This window comes from Ranitomeya imitator, chromosome 4, assembly GCF_032444005.1.
Source record: "Ranitomeya imitator isolate aRanImi1 chromosome 4, aRanImi1.pri, whole genome shotgun sequence".
Classification (NCBI taxonomy): Eukaryota; Metazoa; Chordata; class Amphibia; order Anura; family Dendrobatidae; genus Ranitomeya; species Ranitomeya imitator.
In genome coordinates this window covers 652903023-652920651 of record NC_091285.1, presented here as the reverse complement: position 1 = coordinate 652920651, position 17629 = coordinate 652903023, and the positions used below count along the sequence as shown (strand labels likewise).

At 48.0% G+C, this 17629-nt stretch overlaps 1 protein-coding gene and 1 long non-coding RNA gene across 2 annotated transcripts in view; one reads left to right on the top strand and one right to left on the bottom strand.

The window, feature by feature from the left end:
• LOC138677136 (uncharacterized) overlaps positions 1 to 2256 on the bottom strand; it is a 47740-nt gene extending 45484 nt beyond the window's left edge. Inside the window, exon 1 of the mRNA XM_069767039.1 lies at positions 1983 to 2256. The gene's annotated coding sequence lies outside the window, so the exon portion shown is untranslated. The remainder of the gene's footprint in view (positions 1 to 1982) is intronic.
• Positions 1 to 17629, top strand: part of LOC138677139 (uncharacterized) — an 86427-nt gene that overhangs the window by 55166 nt on the left and 13632 nt on the right. The window lies entirely within an intron of this gene.

Genomic DNA, 17629 nt, shown 5'->3' with positions numbered 1-17629 from the left:
CGTGTAATGGGTCAGTCCGTGTAATGGGTCAGTCCGTGTAATGGGTCAGTCCGTGTAATGGGTCAGTCCGTGTAATGGGTCAGTCCGTGTAATGGGTCAGTCCGTGTAATGGGTCAGTCCGTGTAATGGGTCAGTCCGTGTAATGGGTCAGTCCGTGTAATGGGTCAGTCCGTGTAATGGGTCAGTCCGTGTAATGGGTCAGTCCGTGTAATGGGTCAGTCCGTGTAATGGGTCAGTCCGTGTAATGGGTCAGTCCGTGTAATGGGTCAGTCCGTGTAATGGGTCAGTCCGTGTAATGGGTCAGTCCGTGTAATGGGTCAGTCCGTACAATGGGCCACCATCTAGTATAGTTCTTCTGATTAGCTATGTCGTTTACCCTATGTGAAGGGCACTGCAGTAGCTTAGCTATCCATGGTTGCGACTAGTCATATAGTAACAGTTAGTTGCCGGTGGTCGTAACCATGGATACCTGAGCTACTACAAGACCCTGCACATGGGGTAAGCGACATGGCTAATCAGGAGAACTATACTACATGTCTAATTGGAGGGATTTGCTAACATTTTTATTACTACTACGTATTGGGATTGGATCTTGTAGAGGGGAATACCCCTTTAAGGACTGGGTAATTTTTTCTCATTTTCTCCTCTCCTTCCTAGAGCCACAGCTGCTTTTGTTTTTTTTTCGCATAGACATTTTTTTTGCTGTGACAGTTGAATGACATCGTTCATTTAATTATGTAACGTCCTGAAATGACAAGAAAATGGTGAGCGGTGAAATAAGCGCGATGCTTTATACGACACAGGCTGTGGGGCACAGATGACCCGGTGGTGCGGTTATCCAGGCCCGCACCGTTACAGCAATTACAGACTTATATAGTTTTTTTTTTTTTTTAAGTGCCTTGGAAAAAAAATGAAAAAATGTAAACCTTTGTGACCGTACGTGCCCAAAACGGCTCCAGTACAGAGTCAGCGTCACCCGCAGACAACAGAGTCCTCACTGGAAAATGAAGAAATGGGTCTCACAACATGCTGACACAAAGTAATAAACATTTTTTTTCACAAAGTGATCAATCACTTTATCATTTTTTGGCGGAGGCACAACTACAAAAACAGAAATTCAGGGCACATGGCCCTTCGCCTCCTCGCACAATCTAGACGAAATGGCAGTCTCGCCTGATGCTCAGTCTGCAGCTTCATGGTAGCACAGGGATGGCTGTGAGGGGCTCTTCAGTAGTCCCCCAGCTGCTATGGCCCACAGTGATCAGGAGGCACCAATATCGGCACATTGTTTAGATGCCACTGTCTGAGATCGGCATGTAAGGGGCTAATCAGCAGCCATCAGCGTGAGCCCCAGGGATAGGGGACGTCTGTATGACACAGTAGACACCTGCAGCGTATGGAGAAGGGTCCGCTCCCGATGACGCCCCCATACACCCTCCACTGCATGCTGGTACATTATGTTAGGAAGGGGTTAAAACACAGTTGGTCGCCTCAGGGTTATAGCTTTAAAAAAAAAAAAAAAAACTGGATCCTTTGGGATTCTTTAAGTTTTATGCAAATTAGGTGCTTGGAGCGCGGTGGGCGGGGCCACATCAGCCAGAGCACCTTTCTTTCTCTGACTGATCCATAGAGGGATTGGGTGAAAGGGGTGGAGCTTGCTGACGATCACACGGCCCCACCCACTGCGCTTTGAGCCCCTTATTTGCATATTTGTCAGTATATGCCGCCTGTGACAGAAATAAGCCTCCATCATAAGTACAGAGTGAAATGAGACCCCAGGGCCCGGCTCCTGCTGGAAAGGCTGTCAGTCAGTCGGGATCAGTGCACACGGACGGCCTCGGTCCCCCGCTCAGGGCTGAACCCCGGACTGGCCGGGCAGCAGGATCCGACACTTCCAGTAATCCCAGAGTGCTCGGGGGCCGCCGTACAGACCGCACCTAGGGGCGCCCTCTGCTGGTGGCATCTGTGTGGCCCCTACTTACATCCTGACACCGGAGAGTTCAGACCCCGTCCAATAATCCAGGCGCTTTCCTCATCACGCCCCCAGAATCCGGATTACAGGCAGCGTCAGTCCCTGCAGCATCATACAGACCGTCACACGGTCCATAGAAGGCATGCTGGGACTTCTAGTCCGGACGGAGCCTGCTAGGAGGCAATAAACAGAAACGTCCCGGCGTCATTACCCATAACCCACAGGGACTGTGACCGCCACGTACCGTGAGGAGCCGCCGCACCGCTGTCACCGAGAAGAACGCTACACTAACTTCCGGCGGAAGCGAGACGTACTGTCTAGACAGCAGGGCGGAGTTTATGGCCAGAAGTCAGGCTGCCTAGTCCGTTGGAGGTCTACTCTATGGTATGATCGGTGCAGCGTCCACCAGAGGGCGCTCGTGTGTCAGACGTTTAACAGTCGCCCAGGCAGATACATAATAAGCGCAAAGGCTGCAGGTGATTGTGTGTTATTATTGTGCAGTATAATGAGCCAGTCCCTATAATGAGCCAGTCCGTATAATGGGTCAGTCCGTATAATGAGCCAGTCCCTATAATGAGCCAGTCCGTATAATGGGTCAGTCCGTATAATGAGCCAGTCCCTATAATGAGCCAGTCCCTATAATGAGCCAGTCCCTATAATGGGTCAGTCCGTATAATGGGTCAGTCCGTATAATGGGTCAGTCCCTATAATGAGCCAGTCCCTATAATGGGTCAGTCCGTATTATGGGTCAGTCCGTATAATGAGCCAGTCCCTATAATGAATCAGTCCGTGTAATGGGTCAATCCGTATAATGGGTCAGTCCGTATAATGAGCCAGTCCCTATAATGAATCAGTCCGTGTAATGCACTGTTCCCCAACTCCGGTCCTCAAGAGCCACCAACAGGTCATGTTTTCAGGATTTCCTAAAGGTACCATCACACTAGACGATATCGCTAGCGATCCGTGACATTGCAGCGTCCTGGCTAGCGATATCGTCCAGTGTGACAGGCAGCAGCGATCAGGCCCCTGCTGTGATGTCGCTGGTCGGGGAAGAAAGTCCAGAACTTTATTTCGTCGCTGGATCTCCCGCTGACATCTCTGGATCGGCGTGTGTGACACCGATCCAGCGATGTCTTCACTGGTAACCAGGGTAAACATCGGGTTACTAAGCGCAGGGCCGCACTTAGTAACTTGATGTTTACCCTGGTTACCATCGTTAAAGTAAAAAAAACAACCACTACATACTTACCTACCGCTGTCTGTCCCCGGCGCTCTGCTTCTCTGCTCTCCTCCTGCACTGGCTGTGAGCACAGCGGCCGGAAAGCAGAGCGGTGACGTCACCGCTGTGCTTTCCGGCCGCTGTGCTCACAGCCAGAGCAGAGAAGCAGAGCGCCGAGGACAGACAGCGGTAGGTAAGTATGTAGTGGTTGTTTTTTTTACTTTAACGATGGTAACCAGGGTAAACATCGGGTTACTAAGTGCGGCCCTGCGCTTAGTAACCCGATGTTTACCCTGGTTACCGGCATCGTTGGTCGCTGGAGAGCGGTCTGTGTGACAGCTCTCCAGCGACCAAACAGCAACGCTGCAGCAATCCGGATCGTTGTCGGTATCGCTGCAGCGTCGCTTAGTGTGACGGTACCTTTAGTATTGCACAGGTGATTGAATGCTTGCCTGTCCAGGTGATGCAATTATCACCTGTGCAATACTAAGGAAATCCTGAAAACATGACCTGTTGGTGGCTCTTGAGGACTGGAGTTGGGGAAGCACTGGTATAATGGGCCAGTCCGTATAATGGGCCAGTCCGTATAATGGGCCAGTCCGTATAATGGGCCAGTCCGTATAATGGGCCAGTCCGTATAATGGGCCAGTCCGTATAATGGGTCAGTCCGTGTAATGGGTCAGTCCGTGTAATGGGTCAGTCCGTGTAATGGGTCAGTCCGTGTAATGGGTCAGTCCGTATAATGTGTCAGTCCGTATAATGGGTCAGTCCGTATAATGGGTCAGTCCGTATAATGGGTCAGTCCGTGTAATGGGTCAGTCTGTATAATGGGTCAGTCTGTATAATGGGTCAGTCCGTATAATGGGTCAGTCCGTATAATGGGTCAGTCCGTATAATAGGTCAGTCTGTATAATGGGTCAGTCTGTATAATGGGTCAGTCCGTAGAATGGGTCAGTCGGTATAATGAGTCAGTCCATATAAAGAGTCAGTCCGTGTAATGGGTCAGTCTGTATAATGGGTCAGTCTCTATAATGGGTCAGTCCGTGTAATGGGTCAGTCCGTATAATGTGTCAGTCCGTATAATGGGTCAGTCCGTATAATGGGTCAGTCCGTATAATGGGTCAGTCCGTGTAATGGGTCAGTCTGTATAATGGGTCAGTCTGTATAATGGGTCAGTCCGTATAATGGGTCAGTCCGTATAATAGGTCAGTCTGTATAATGGGTCAGTCTGTATAATGGGTCAGTCCGTAGAATGGGTCAGTCGGTATAATGAGTCAGTCCATATAAAGAGTCAGTCCGTGTAATGGGTCAGTCTGTATAATGGGTCAGTCTGTATAATGGGTCAGTCCGTATAATGGGTCAGTCCGTGTAATGGGTCAGTCCGTGTAATGGGTCAGTCCGTATAATGTATAATCTTCTGGTGAAATCACTCTTTTGTTTATTTGGAGGTCACTTAGGGCCATTGTCTTGTTGAAAGGTGACGTTCCTCTTCATCTTCAGCGTTTTAGCAGAGGCCTAAAGGCTTTCTTGCAAAATCGACTAATATGTAGAACAGTTCATAATTCTCTCCACCCGACTAAGGCCCCAGTTCCAGCTGCTGAAAAACAGCCCCAAAGCATAATGCTGCCTCCAGCATGCCTCACTGTGGGTATGGTGTTCTTTTGGTGAGGCACTGTTGGTTTTGCACCAAACCTACCTTTTGGAATTATGCCCAGAATATTCCACCTTGGTCTCATCATCCTATAACAGTTTTCCCACAGGCTTTTGGCAGATATGATGTAGGTTTTGGTAAAACAGAGCTGGGCTTGGATGTTTTTCTTCGTAATGAAAGGCTTCCATCTACTCCACAGGCCAAACATATAAAGAATATGGGAGATTATTGTCACAGTCAGCACTTGCCAAAAAATCCTGCAGCTCCTTTAAAGGGAACCTGTCATCAGAAATAACACTATTAACCTGTAGATAACGGGTTAATGTTAACCTGCAGGTTACTAACCTGCCCGGAGCCCGCACACAGCCGAGTACAGCGGGGAGAAAATGAACTTTATTCTCCCCGGCAGCCACAGGGGGGCGGCGCTGGACCAGTCACACGGCTAAGTATGCAGAGCGGTAACTGTAACCGCGCCCCCAGCGCTCACTGACACTCCCTCTGCATTGGGGCCGGCTGTCAGTTAGGGCCGGCTGTCAGTCAGGGCCGGCTGTCAGTCAGGGCCAGCTGTCAGTCAGGGCCGGGAACGCGGTTACAGCTGCTCTCTATACACAGAGCGTGGACTGGACCTGCGCCGACGCCTCCTCCTTGACTGATACCGAATGCTGCCGGGGGAAAGAAAGGTGATTTTCTCCCCGTTGCATTCGGCTACGTGCAGGTGCCGGGCAGGTTAGTAACACTAGTAACCAGAAGATTAACCCCATATCTGCAGGTTAATAGCCTTATGTCTGGTGACCTTTAAAGCTGTTGTAGGACACTTAGTAGGATTCTTTTACAGGACAAAAATCTGGCATTTTAACAAGGGTGTGTAGACTTTGTATATTCACTGTAGAGTCCCCATAGCAGTGTTGTCTACAGAGTCTCTTAACAACAGTGCCATATACAACGCTGAAATAACAGCTGAGCCATACCAGTGTCATACAATACCATCTACAGCAGAGCCATACACAGTCCCTACAGCACAGCCATACACAGTCCCTACAGCACAGCCATACACAGTCTCTACAGCAGGGTCATACACAGTCCCTACAGCACAGCCATACACAGTCTCTACAGCAGGGTCATACACAGTCCCTACAGCACAGCCATACACAGTCTCTACAGCAGGGTCATACACAGTCCCTACAGCACAGCCATACACAGTCCCTACAGCACAGCCATACACAGTCTCTACAGCACAGCCATACACAGTCTCTACAGCACAGCCATACACAGTCCCTACAGCACAGCCATACACAGTCCCTACAGCACAGCCATACACAGTCTCTACAGCACAGCCATACACAGTCTCTACAGCACAGCCATACACAGTCCCTACATCACAGCCATACACAGTCTCTACAGCACAGCCATACACAGTCCCTACAGCACAGCCATACACAGTCTCTACAGCACAGCCATACACAGTCTCTACAGCACAGCCATACACAGTCTCTACAGCACAGCCATACACAGTCCCTACAGCACAGCCATACACAGTCTCTACAGCACAGCCATACACAGTCCCTACAGCACAGCCATACACAGTCTCTACAGCACAGCCATACACAGTTCCTACAGCACAGCCATACACAGTCTCTACAGCACAGCCATACACAGTCCCTACAGCACAGCCATACACAGTCTCTACAGCACAGCCATACACAGTCCCTACAGCACAGCCATACACAGTCTCTACAGCACAGCCATACACAGTCCCTACAGCACAGCCATACACAGTCCCTACAGCACAGCCATACACAGTCTCTACAGCACAGCCATACACAGTCCCTACAGCACAGCCATACACAGTCCCTACAGCACAGCCATACACAGTCTCTACAGCACAGCCATACACAGTCCCTACAGCACAGCCATACACAGTCCCTACAGCACAGCCATACACAGTCCCTACAGCACAGCCATACACAGTCCCTATAGCAGGGCCATACACAGTCCCTACAGCACGGCCATACACAGTCCCTACAGCACAGCCATACACAGTCCCTATAGCAGGGCCATACACAGTCTCTACAGCACAGCCATACACAGTCTCTACAGCGCAGCCATACACAGTCTCTACAGCGCAGCCATACACAGTCTCTACAGCGCAGCCATACACAGTCCCTACAGCGCAGCCATACACAGTCCCTATAGCACAGCCATACACAGTCCCTATAGCACAGCCATACACAGTCCCTACAGCGCAGCCATACACAGTCTCTACAGCGCAGCCATACACAGTCTCTACAGCGCAGCCATACACAGTCTCTACAGCGCAGCCATACACAGTCTCTACAGCGCAGCCATACACAGTCTCTACAGCGCAGCCATACACAGTCTCTACAGCGCAGCCATACACACTCTCTACAGCACAGCCATACACAGTCTCTACAGCACAGCCATACACAGTCCCTACAGCACAGCCATACACAGTCCCTACAGCACAGCCATACAAAGTCCCTATAGCACAGCCATACACAGTCCCTATAGCACAGCCATACACAGTCCCTATAGCACAGCCATACACAGTCCCTATAGCAGGGCCATACACAGTCCCTACAGCAGGGCCATACACAGACCCTACAGCACGGCCATACACAGTCCCTACAGCAGGGCCATACTCAGGCCCTACAGCACGGCCATACACAGTCCCTATAGCAGGGCCATACACAGTCCCTATAGCAGGGCCACACACTGTCCATATAGCAGGGCCATACACAGACCCTACAGCACAGCCATACACAGTCCCCATAGCAGGGCCATACACAGTCCCTACAGCAGGGCCTGTTGTGAATTCTGTTTGCAAACTCCCTCCTGTGGTCATGAATGGTACTTCGGCTGGTTCTGTCCTTGGGCTTCCTCTGGTGGATGTGAGTGGGGCTGCGGCTTCTGAGTTTCCGTCCACAGGTGACGAGGTTAAGTCATTGGGTGCTGCTCTATTTAACTCCACCTAGTGCTTTGCTCCTGGCCTCCAGTCAATGTTCCAGTATTGGTCTTGCTCTCTCCTGGATCGTTATTGTGGCCTGGTTTCCCTGCATAAGCTAAGTTCTGCTTGTGTTTCTTTTGTTTGCTATTTTTTCTGTCCAGCTTGCTATTTTGGTTTGTCTTGCTTGCTGGAAGCTCTGGGACGCAGAGGGAGCACCTCCGTACCGTTTGCCGGTGCGAAGGGTCTTTTTGCGCCCTCTGCGTGGTCTTTTTTAGGTTTTTGTGCTGACTGCAAAGCTATCTTTCCTATCCTCGGTCTATTCAGTAAGTCGGGCCTCACTTTGCTAAATCTATTTCATCTCTGTGTTTGTATTTTCATCTTTACTCACAGTCATTATATGTGGGGGGCTGCCTTTTCCTTTGGGGAATTTTCTCTGAGGCACGGTAGGCTTATTTTCATCATTTTCTATCTTCAGGGCTAGCTAGTTTCTTAGGCTGTGCCGAGGCGCCTAGGTCTGGTCAGGAGCGCTCCACGGCTATTTCTAGTGTGGTGTGATAGGATTAGGGATTGCGGTCAGCAGAGTTCCCACGTCTCAGAGCTCGTCCCATGTTATTAGTAACTATCAGGTCATTTTGTGTGCTCTTAACCACCAGGTCCATTGTTGTCCTAACCACCAGGTCATAACAGTACTGGAGGCCCAAAGTACTAATGCTTCTCAATAGAGGGAAAAGAGAAGTTCTGAGACCATTTTTTTTTCTTTGCACTGTGTTTTGTCTTTCTTTTCCCCTAGACATTTGGGTGGTGCAGGACACAGGTGTAGTGATGGACATTAAAGGTCTGTCCTCTTGTGTGGATTATCTCACTGCAAGAGTACAAAACATTCAAGACTTTGTGGTTCAGAATCCTATGTTAGAACCTAAAATTCCTATTCCTGATTTATTTTCTGGAGATAGAGCTAAGTTTCTGAATTTCAAAAATAATTGTAAACTGTTCCTAGCTTTGAAACCCCGCTCCTCTGGTGACCCAGTTCAACAGGTAAAGATCGTTATTTCCTTGTTGCGTGGTGACCCTCAAGACTGGGCATTTTCCCTTGCGCCAGGAGACCCTGTATTGCGTGATATTGATGCGTTTTTTCTGGCGCTCGGATTGCTCTATGATGAACCAAATTCAGTGGATCAAGCAGAGAAAATCTTGCTGGCTCTGTGTCAGGGTCAGGATGAGGTAGAGATATATTGTCAGAAGTTTAGGAAGTTGGCTGTGCTCACTCAGTGGAATGAATGTGCTCTGGCAGCAATTTTCAGAAAGGGTCTCTCTGAAGCCCTTAAGGATGTCATGGTGGGATTTCCCATGCCTGCTGGTCTGAATGAGTCTATGTCTTTGGCCATTCAGATCGATCGGCGCTTACGTGAGCGTAAAACTGTGCACCATTTGGCGGTATTATCTGAGCATAAACCAGAGCCTATGCAATGTGATAGGACTTTGACCAGAGCTGAACGGCAAGAACACAGATGTCGGAATGGGCTGTGCTTTTACTGTGGTGATTCCACTCATGCTATCTCCGATTGTCCTAAGCGCACTAAGCGTTTCGCTAGGTCTGCCACCATTGGTACGGTACAGTCGAAATTTCTTTTGTCCGTTACTTTGATCTGCTCTTTGTCGTCCTATTCTGTCATGGCATTTATGGATTCAGGCGCTGCCCTGAATTTGATGGACTTGGAGTATGCTAGGCGCTGTGGTTTTTTCTTGGAGCCCTTGCAGTATCCTATTCCATTGAGAGGAATTGATGCTACGCATTTGGCCAAGAATAAGCCTCAGTATTGGACCCAACTGACCATGTGCATGGCTCCTGCACATCAGGAGGATATTCGCTTTTTGGTGTTGCATAATCTGCATGATGTGGTCGTTTTGGGGTTGCCATGGCTACAGGTCCATAACCCAGTATTGGATTGGAAATCTATGTCTGTTTCCAGCTGGGGTTGTCAGGGGGTACATGGTGATTTTCCATTTCTGTCTATTTCATCATCCACCCCTTCTGAAGTTCCAGAGTTCTTGTCGGATTACCGGGATGTGTTTGATGAGCCCAGATCCAGTGCCCTACCTCCTCATAGGGATTGTGATTGTGCTATCGATTTCATTCCTGGTAATAAGTTTCCTAAAGGTACCGTCACACATAGCGACGCTGCAGCGATACCGACAATGATCCGGATCGCTGTAGCGTCGCTGTTTGGTCGCTGGAGAGCTGTCACACAGACCGCTCTCCAGCGACCAACGATCCCGAGGTCCCCGGTAACCAGGGTAAACATCGGGTAACTAAGCGCAGGGCCGCGCTTAGTAACCCGATGTTTACCCTGGTTACCATCCTAAAAAGTAAAAAAACAAACGCTACATACTTACCTTCTGCTGTCTGTCCTCGGCGCTCTGCTTCTCTGGTCTGGCTGTGAGCGCCGGGCAGCCAGAAAGCAGAGCGGTGACGTCACCGCTCTGCTTTCCGGCTGACCGACGCTCACAGCCAGAGCAGGAGGAGAGCAGAGCACAGCGCTGGAGGACAGACAGCAGAAGGTAAGTATGTAGTGTTTGTTTTTTTACTTTTAGGATGGTAACCAGGGTAAACATCGGGTTACTAAGCGCGGCCCTGCGCTTAGTTACCCGATGTTTACCCTGGTTACCAGCGAAGACATCGCTGAATCGGTGTCACACACGCCGATTCAGCGATGTCTACGGGGAGTCCAGCGACGAAATAAAGTTCTGGACTTTCTTCCCCGACCAGCGATCTCCCAGCAGGGGCCTGATCGCTGCTGCCTGTCACACTGGACGATATCGCTAGCGAGGACGCTGCAACGTCACGGATCGCTAGCGATATCGTCTAGTGTGACAGTACCTTTAGGGTCGACTGTTCAATCTGTCTGTGCCTGAGCACGCCGCTATGCGGAGTTATGTAAAGGAATCCTTGGAGAAGGGTCATATTCGCCCGTCGTCGTCGCCATTGGGAGCGGGGTTCTTTTTTGTGGCCAAGAAGGATGGTTCGTTGAGACCTTGTATTGATTACCGCCTTCTTAATAAAATCACAGTCAAATTTCAGTACCCCTTGCCGCTGCTGTCTGATTTGTTTGCTCGGATTAAGGGGGCTAGTTGGTTCACCAAGATAGATCTTCGTGGTGCGTATAATCTTGTGCGCATTAAACAGGGCGATGATTGGAAAACAGCATTTAATACGCCTGAGGGCCATTTTGAGTACCTGGTTATGCCATTCGGGCTTTCCAATGCTCCATCAGTATTTCAGTCCTTTATGCATGACATCTTCCGAGAGTACCTAGATAAATTCCTGATTGTATACTTGGATGATATTTTGGTCTTCTCGGATGATTGGGAGTCTCACGTAAAGCAGGTCAGAATGGTGTTCCAGGTCCTGCGTGCGAATTCTTTGTTTGTGAAGGGGTCAAAGTGTCTCTTTGGAGTTCAGAAGGTTTCATTTTTGGGTTTCATTTTTTCTCCTTCTACTATCGAGATGGACCCTGTTAAAGTCCAGGCCATTTATGATTGGACTCAGCCGACATCTCTGAAGAGTCTGCAAAAGTTCCTGGGCTTTGCTAATTTTTATCTTTGCTTCATTAATAATTTTTCTAGTCTTGCTAAACCGTTGACCGATTTAACCAAGAAGGATGCTGATGTGGTCAATTGGTCTTCTGCTGCTGTGGAAGCTTTTTAGGAGTTGAAGCGTCATTTTTCTTCTGCCCCTGTGTTGTGCCAGCCAGATGTTTCGCTACCGTTTCAGGTCGAGGTGGATGCTTCTGAGATTGGAGCAGGGGCTGTTTTGTCGCAAAGAAGTACTGATGGCTCGGTGATGAAATCATGTGCCTTCTTTTCCAGGAAGTTTTCGCCTGCTGAGCGTAATTATGATGTTGGCAATCGAGAGTTGCTGGCCATGAAGTGGGCATTCGAGGAGTGGCGTCATTGGCTTGAAGGAGCTAAGCATCGCGTGGTGGTCTTGACTGATCACAAAAATGTGACTTATCTAGAGTCTGCCAAACGGTTGAATCCTAGACAGGCTCGTTGGTCGCTGTTTTTCTCCCGTTTTGACTTTGTGGTTTCGTACCTTCCAGGTTCTAAGAATGTGAAGGCTGATGCCCTGTCTAGGAGTTTTGTGCCCGACTCTCCGGGTGTTCCTGAGCCGGCGGGTATTCTCAAAGAGGGGGTAATTTTGTCGGCCATCTCCCCTGATTTGCGGCGGGTGCTGCAAAAATTTCAGGCTAATAGACCTGACCGTTGCCCAGCGGAGAAACTGTTTGTCCCTGATAAATGGACGAGTAGAGTTATCTCTGAGGTTCATTGTTCGGTGTTGGCTGGTCATCCTGGAATCTTTGGTACCAGAGATTTGGTGGCTAGATCCTTTTGGTGGCCATCTCTGTCGCGGGATGTGCGTTCTTTTGTGCAGTGCTGTGGGACTTGTGCTCGGGCTAAGCCCTGCTGTTCTCGTGCCAGTGGGTTGCTTTTGCCCTTGCCGGTTCAGAAGAGGCCCTGGACACATATCTCTATGGATTTTATTTCGGATCTCCCTGTCTCTCAAAAGATGTCGGTCATTTGGATGGTTTGTGATCGCTTCTCTAAGATGGTCCATTTGGTACCCTTGGCTAAATTGCCTTCCTCCTCTGATTTGGTGCCATTGTTTTTCCAGCATGTGGTTCGTTTACATGGCATTCCGGAGAACATCGTTTCGGACAGAGGTTCCCAGTTTGTTTCGAGGTTTTGGCGAGCCTTTTGTGCTAGGATGGGCATTGATTTGTCTTTTTCCTCGGCTTTCCATCCTCAGACTAATGGCCAGACTGAACGAACCAATCAGACTTTGGAAACATATCTGAGATGCTTTGTTTCTGCTGATCAGGATGATTGGGTGTCCTTTTTGCCTTTGGCTGAGTTCGCCCTTAATAATCGGGCCAGCTCGGCTACTTTGGTTTCGCCGTTTTTCTGCAATTCTGGTTTCCATCCTCGTTTCTCTTCAGGGCAGGTTGAGTCTTCGGACTGTCCTGGTGTGGATACTGTGGTGGATAGGTTGCAGCAGATTTGGACTCATGTGGTGGACAATTTGACATTGTCCCAGGAGAAGGCTCAACGTTTCGCTAACCGCCGGCGCTGTGTGGGTCCCCGACTTCGTGTTGGGGATTTGGTTTGGTTGTCATCTCGTTATATTCCTATGAAGGTTTCCTCTCCTAAGTTTAAGCCTCGTTTCATTGGTCCGTATAGGATTTCTGAGGTTCTTAATCCTGTGTCGTTTCGTTTGACCCTTCCAGCTTCTTTTTCCATCCATAATGTATTCCATAGGTCATTGTTGCGGAGATACGTGGCGACTGTGGTTCCATCCGTTGATCCTCCTGCCCCGGTTTTGGTTGAGGGGGAGTTGGAGTATGTGGTGGAGAAGATTTTGGATTCTCGTATTTCGAGACGGAAACTCCAGTACCTGGTTAAGTGGAAAGGGTATGGTCAGGAAGATAATTCCTGGGTTTTTGCCTCCGATGTTCATGCTGCCGATCTGGTTCGTGCCTTTCATTTGGCTCGTCCTGGTCGGCCTGGGGGCTCTGGTGAGGGATCGGTGACCCCTCCTCAAGGGGGGGGTACTGTTGTGAATTCTGTTGGCAAGCTCCCTCCTGTGGTCATGAATGGTACTTCGGCTGGTTCTGTCCTTGGGCTTCCTCTGGTGGATGTGAGTGGGGCTGCGGCTTCTGAGTTTCCGTCCTCAGGTGACGAGGTTAAGTCGTTGGGTGCTGCTCTATTCAACTCCACCTAGTGCTTTGCTCCTGGCCTCCAGTCAATGTTCCAGTATTGGTCTTGCTCTCTCCTGGATCGTTATTGTGGCCTGACTTCCCTGCATAAGCTAAGTTCTGCTTGTGTTTCTTTTGTTTGCTATTTTTTCTGTCCAGCTTGCTATTTTGGTTTGTCTTGCTTGCTGGAAGCTCTGGGACGCAGAGGGAGCACCTCCGTACCGTTAGCCGGTGCGGAGGGTCTTTTTGCGCCCTCTGCGTGGTCTTTTTTAGGTTTTTGTGCTAACTGCAAAGCTATCTTTCCTATCCTCGGTCTATTCAGTAAGTCGGGCCTCACTTTGCTAAATCTATTTCATCTCTGTGTTTGTATTTTCATCTTTACTCACAGTCATTATATGTGGGGGGCTGCCTTTTCCTTTGGGGAATTTTCTCTGAGGCACGGTAGGCTTATTTTTCTATCTTCAGGGCTAGCTAGTTTCTTAGGCTGTGCCGAGGCGCCTAGGTCTGGTCAGGAGCGCTCCACGGCTATTTCTAGTGTGGCGTGATAGGATTAGGGATTGCGGTCAGCAGAGTTCCCACGTCTCTGAGCTCGTCCCATGTTATTAGTAACTATCAGGTCATTTTGTGTGCTCTTAACCACCAGGTCCATTGTTGTCCTAACCACCAGGTCATAACAAGGGCCATACATAGTCCCTATAGCAGGGCCATACACAGTCCCTATAGCAGGGCCATACACAGTCCCTATAGCAGAGCCATACAGAGTCCCTATAGCAGGGCCATACACAGATCCTACAGCACAGCCATACACAGTCCCTATAGCAGGGCCACACACTGTCCTTATAGCAGCGCCATAGACAGTCCCTATAGCAGGGCCATACACAGTCCCTACAGCACGGCTATACACAGTCCCTATAGCAGGGCTATACAGTCCCTATAGCAGAGCCACACACAGTCCGTATTGCAGGGCCATACACAGTCTTTACAGCACGGCTATACACAGTCCCTATAGCAGGGCTATACAGTCCCTATAGCAGAGCCACACACAGTCCGTATTGCAGGGCCATACACAGTCTCTACAGCACAGCCATACACAGTCTTTACAGCACGGCCATACACAGTCCCTACAGCACAGCCATACACAGTCCCTATAGCAGAGCCATACACAGTCCCTATAGCAGAGCCATACACAGTCCCTACAGCAGAGCCATACACAGTCCCTACAGCTCAGCCATACACAGTCCCTACAGCAGGGCCATACACAGTCCCTATAGCACAGCCATACACAGTCCCTACAGCACAGCCATACACAGTCCCTACAGCTCAGCCATACACAGTCCCTACAGCACAGCCATACACAGTCCCTACAGCTCAGCCATACACAGTCCCTACAGCACAGCCATACACAGTCCCTACAGCTCAGCCATACACAGTCCCTACAGCTCAGCCATACACAGTCCCTATAGCAGGGCCACACACAGTCCCACAGGGTCACCAATTCCTTATAATTTCCTAAACTGGGTTACTGAGTTTCTGTCCTGAATCTTCCTGTTTTACTTTTTACGGGAGAGGATCGATTACATTTTTCTTGTTTCAGTAAGTTCCACAGTGCCTTGAAAAAGTATTCTTACCCTGTGAACTTTTCCACATTGTTTCACATTACACCAATAAACATAAATGTTTTTTATTGGTATTTTATGTGATGCCAGCACTAAGTACAACATATTTGAGAAATGTAAATGAAATGATATATATCTGAAAACTGTGATGTGCATTTGTATTCAGCCCCCTGAGTCAATACTTTGTTGGACCACCTTTCACTGCATCAAAAAAGGAGAAATACCTGCCTAGTTAAATGGCAATGCTCCAAATTAGTATAGTCAACATCCAAAAAAGCAAACGAGAAGCAACATAGCCATAAAAATAATCAAATTTTATTAGAACACATAGAAATACACAAGACCAAAGTTCATAAAAAATGGGGCAGAAAATATGCAAAAGGAATAACCACCGTAAGGAAAAATATAATGCAAATGCCAAATATACAAAAGTAATCAATGAATGAAAAAGTAACTTAAATATAATAATTTGTGCGCAATAGACTAATATCAGACATGGCAATGGCCTATGCTGCGCAAAAGTAAAAAAGAAAAACCGGCATGCTAAATAGTCCTACCAGACAGTATTCACATAGGGCATATGAAGTGCAATCAGAGAAGTAGAAATCCTCTAAAGTAAACCATAGTTGGATAAATAATACGCTGCAAGAAGAAATATCTAAATATATTAGAAAAAAATTCCTTAGGAAAATAGAGCCATCCTCAGAATAAATATTCAAAAAAATTTTTTGCTCTGCAAAAGAAGCCAGTGCACGCAAAAAGTGAACATGGTATTAAACCCGTATCTATGATGTAACCAGATGGCTTAAAAGATGCATGCAGCTAAACAAAAACTAAAGGAGGATAGGATATGGACTTGAGACCCATCTAAGTTCAAACTCATATATGCTGAGAGTGCAATAATACAACAGATGGGGAATTAGCAACCATAATAATTACCTAACGGTGGTAGCAGCAACCCGACGCGCGTTTCGCGTGTAGCTTCGTCCGGGGATGAGTGCATACTAAGTGCGCGTTGCCAGATGCTTAAGTAGTAGAAGATTAATGAGGATTGGTTGCAGTAAGATTACGGCGCTTCCGTGGGCGCTCCTGCATGCTACCGCTGCTGATCGGCGACATGTGACGCGTGGCCACTCCTCCCGGCCCGACGCGTCAGGGCGGGGGGCGGACCAGGCGCCAGCTGAGACGCGTCTCCACAGCGACCACAGAAACAGGGAGCCCACGCAAGCGCACACTGCACCAAGAGTAGTAGGAGGTACAGACGCCAACTGGGACGCGTCTCCACGGCGACCACAGAAACAAGGAGCCCGCGCAAGCACACACTGCGCTAAAGAAAAAAATGTACACAGCCATGATGCGTCCCCAAGGTAAGAAAGGCCCGTCAGAGTGGAGACCATCCTATAGAGGGTATTAGAAGATGAAGGCGCCATCTATAGAGACCGCTTAAGACCGCAGAAGAAATTATACCCGGAAGGACAAAAGCTAATTAGTTTAGAGGAAACAACCTCCAACCAATGAAAAATAGTGTCAAGGTGCTATACCCAATTAACACTCATGTGTGTCTACAGTCTATAAGGAGCACCAAAAGGATGCTCCCCATAATCTAAGTGCAAGATAAAACACTATAACCTAATAGTAAAAAAGCTATTAAAATGCATATAAATATACATCTCCCATTATCAAAACATGCATATACAATAAATACTAGTGCATAAAATGCCTGTGTAATATATATACAGTCACAGGAAATATAATTGTATTTGTTAGAACATGTGCAGCGAGTGTCCATAAAATATTAAGAGAGAAAACAGGTCCTTCTTGATACGGTCATCCTAACTTTAAAACGAAGCGGGAATGTTCGTAACGGCATCAGACCTCGTGAAGATGGATAAGGAAATCGTGATTAAACCAGTACTTCATAACATCAGTGAACTTACTAGAAAAATGAAAATCAAGAGTTAAAAACAAATAATAACTAATACTAAATAAGCAATAAAAGCATACCTAAAAACAATAAAGAAAAAAACATAAAAACATAGCAGAAAGTTATCACAAAAATGGGGCAAAGCTGAGAACTTCATTTAAACCTGACGGTTGGATGGAACCCAACCTAAAAATCCACTGGGCCTCTAACTGTGCTAGTTTCTTCTTCCAGTTACCTCCCCGAGTGTCAACATAAACCTTATCAATACCAGTGACGGATAGAAGTGTAGCATCACAATTGTGGAATTTCCTAAAATGCCTAGGAATGGGCTTGAGGAGTGAAACATAAACATAAATGTTTTTTATTGGTATTTTATGTGATGCCAGCACTTAAGTACAACATATTTGTGAAATGTAAATGAAATGATAGATGGTTTTCTAAATATATATCTGAAAACTGTGATGTGCATTTGTATTCAGCCCCCTGAGTCAATACTTTGTTGGACCACCTTTCACTGGAATTACTGCTG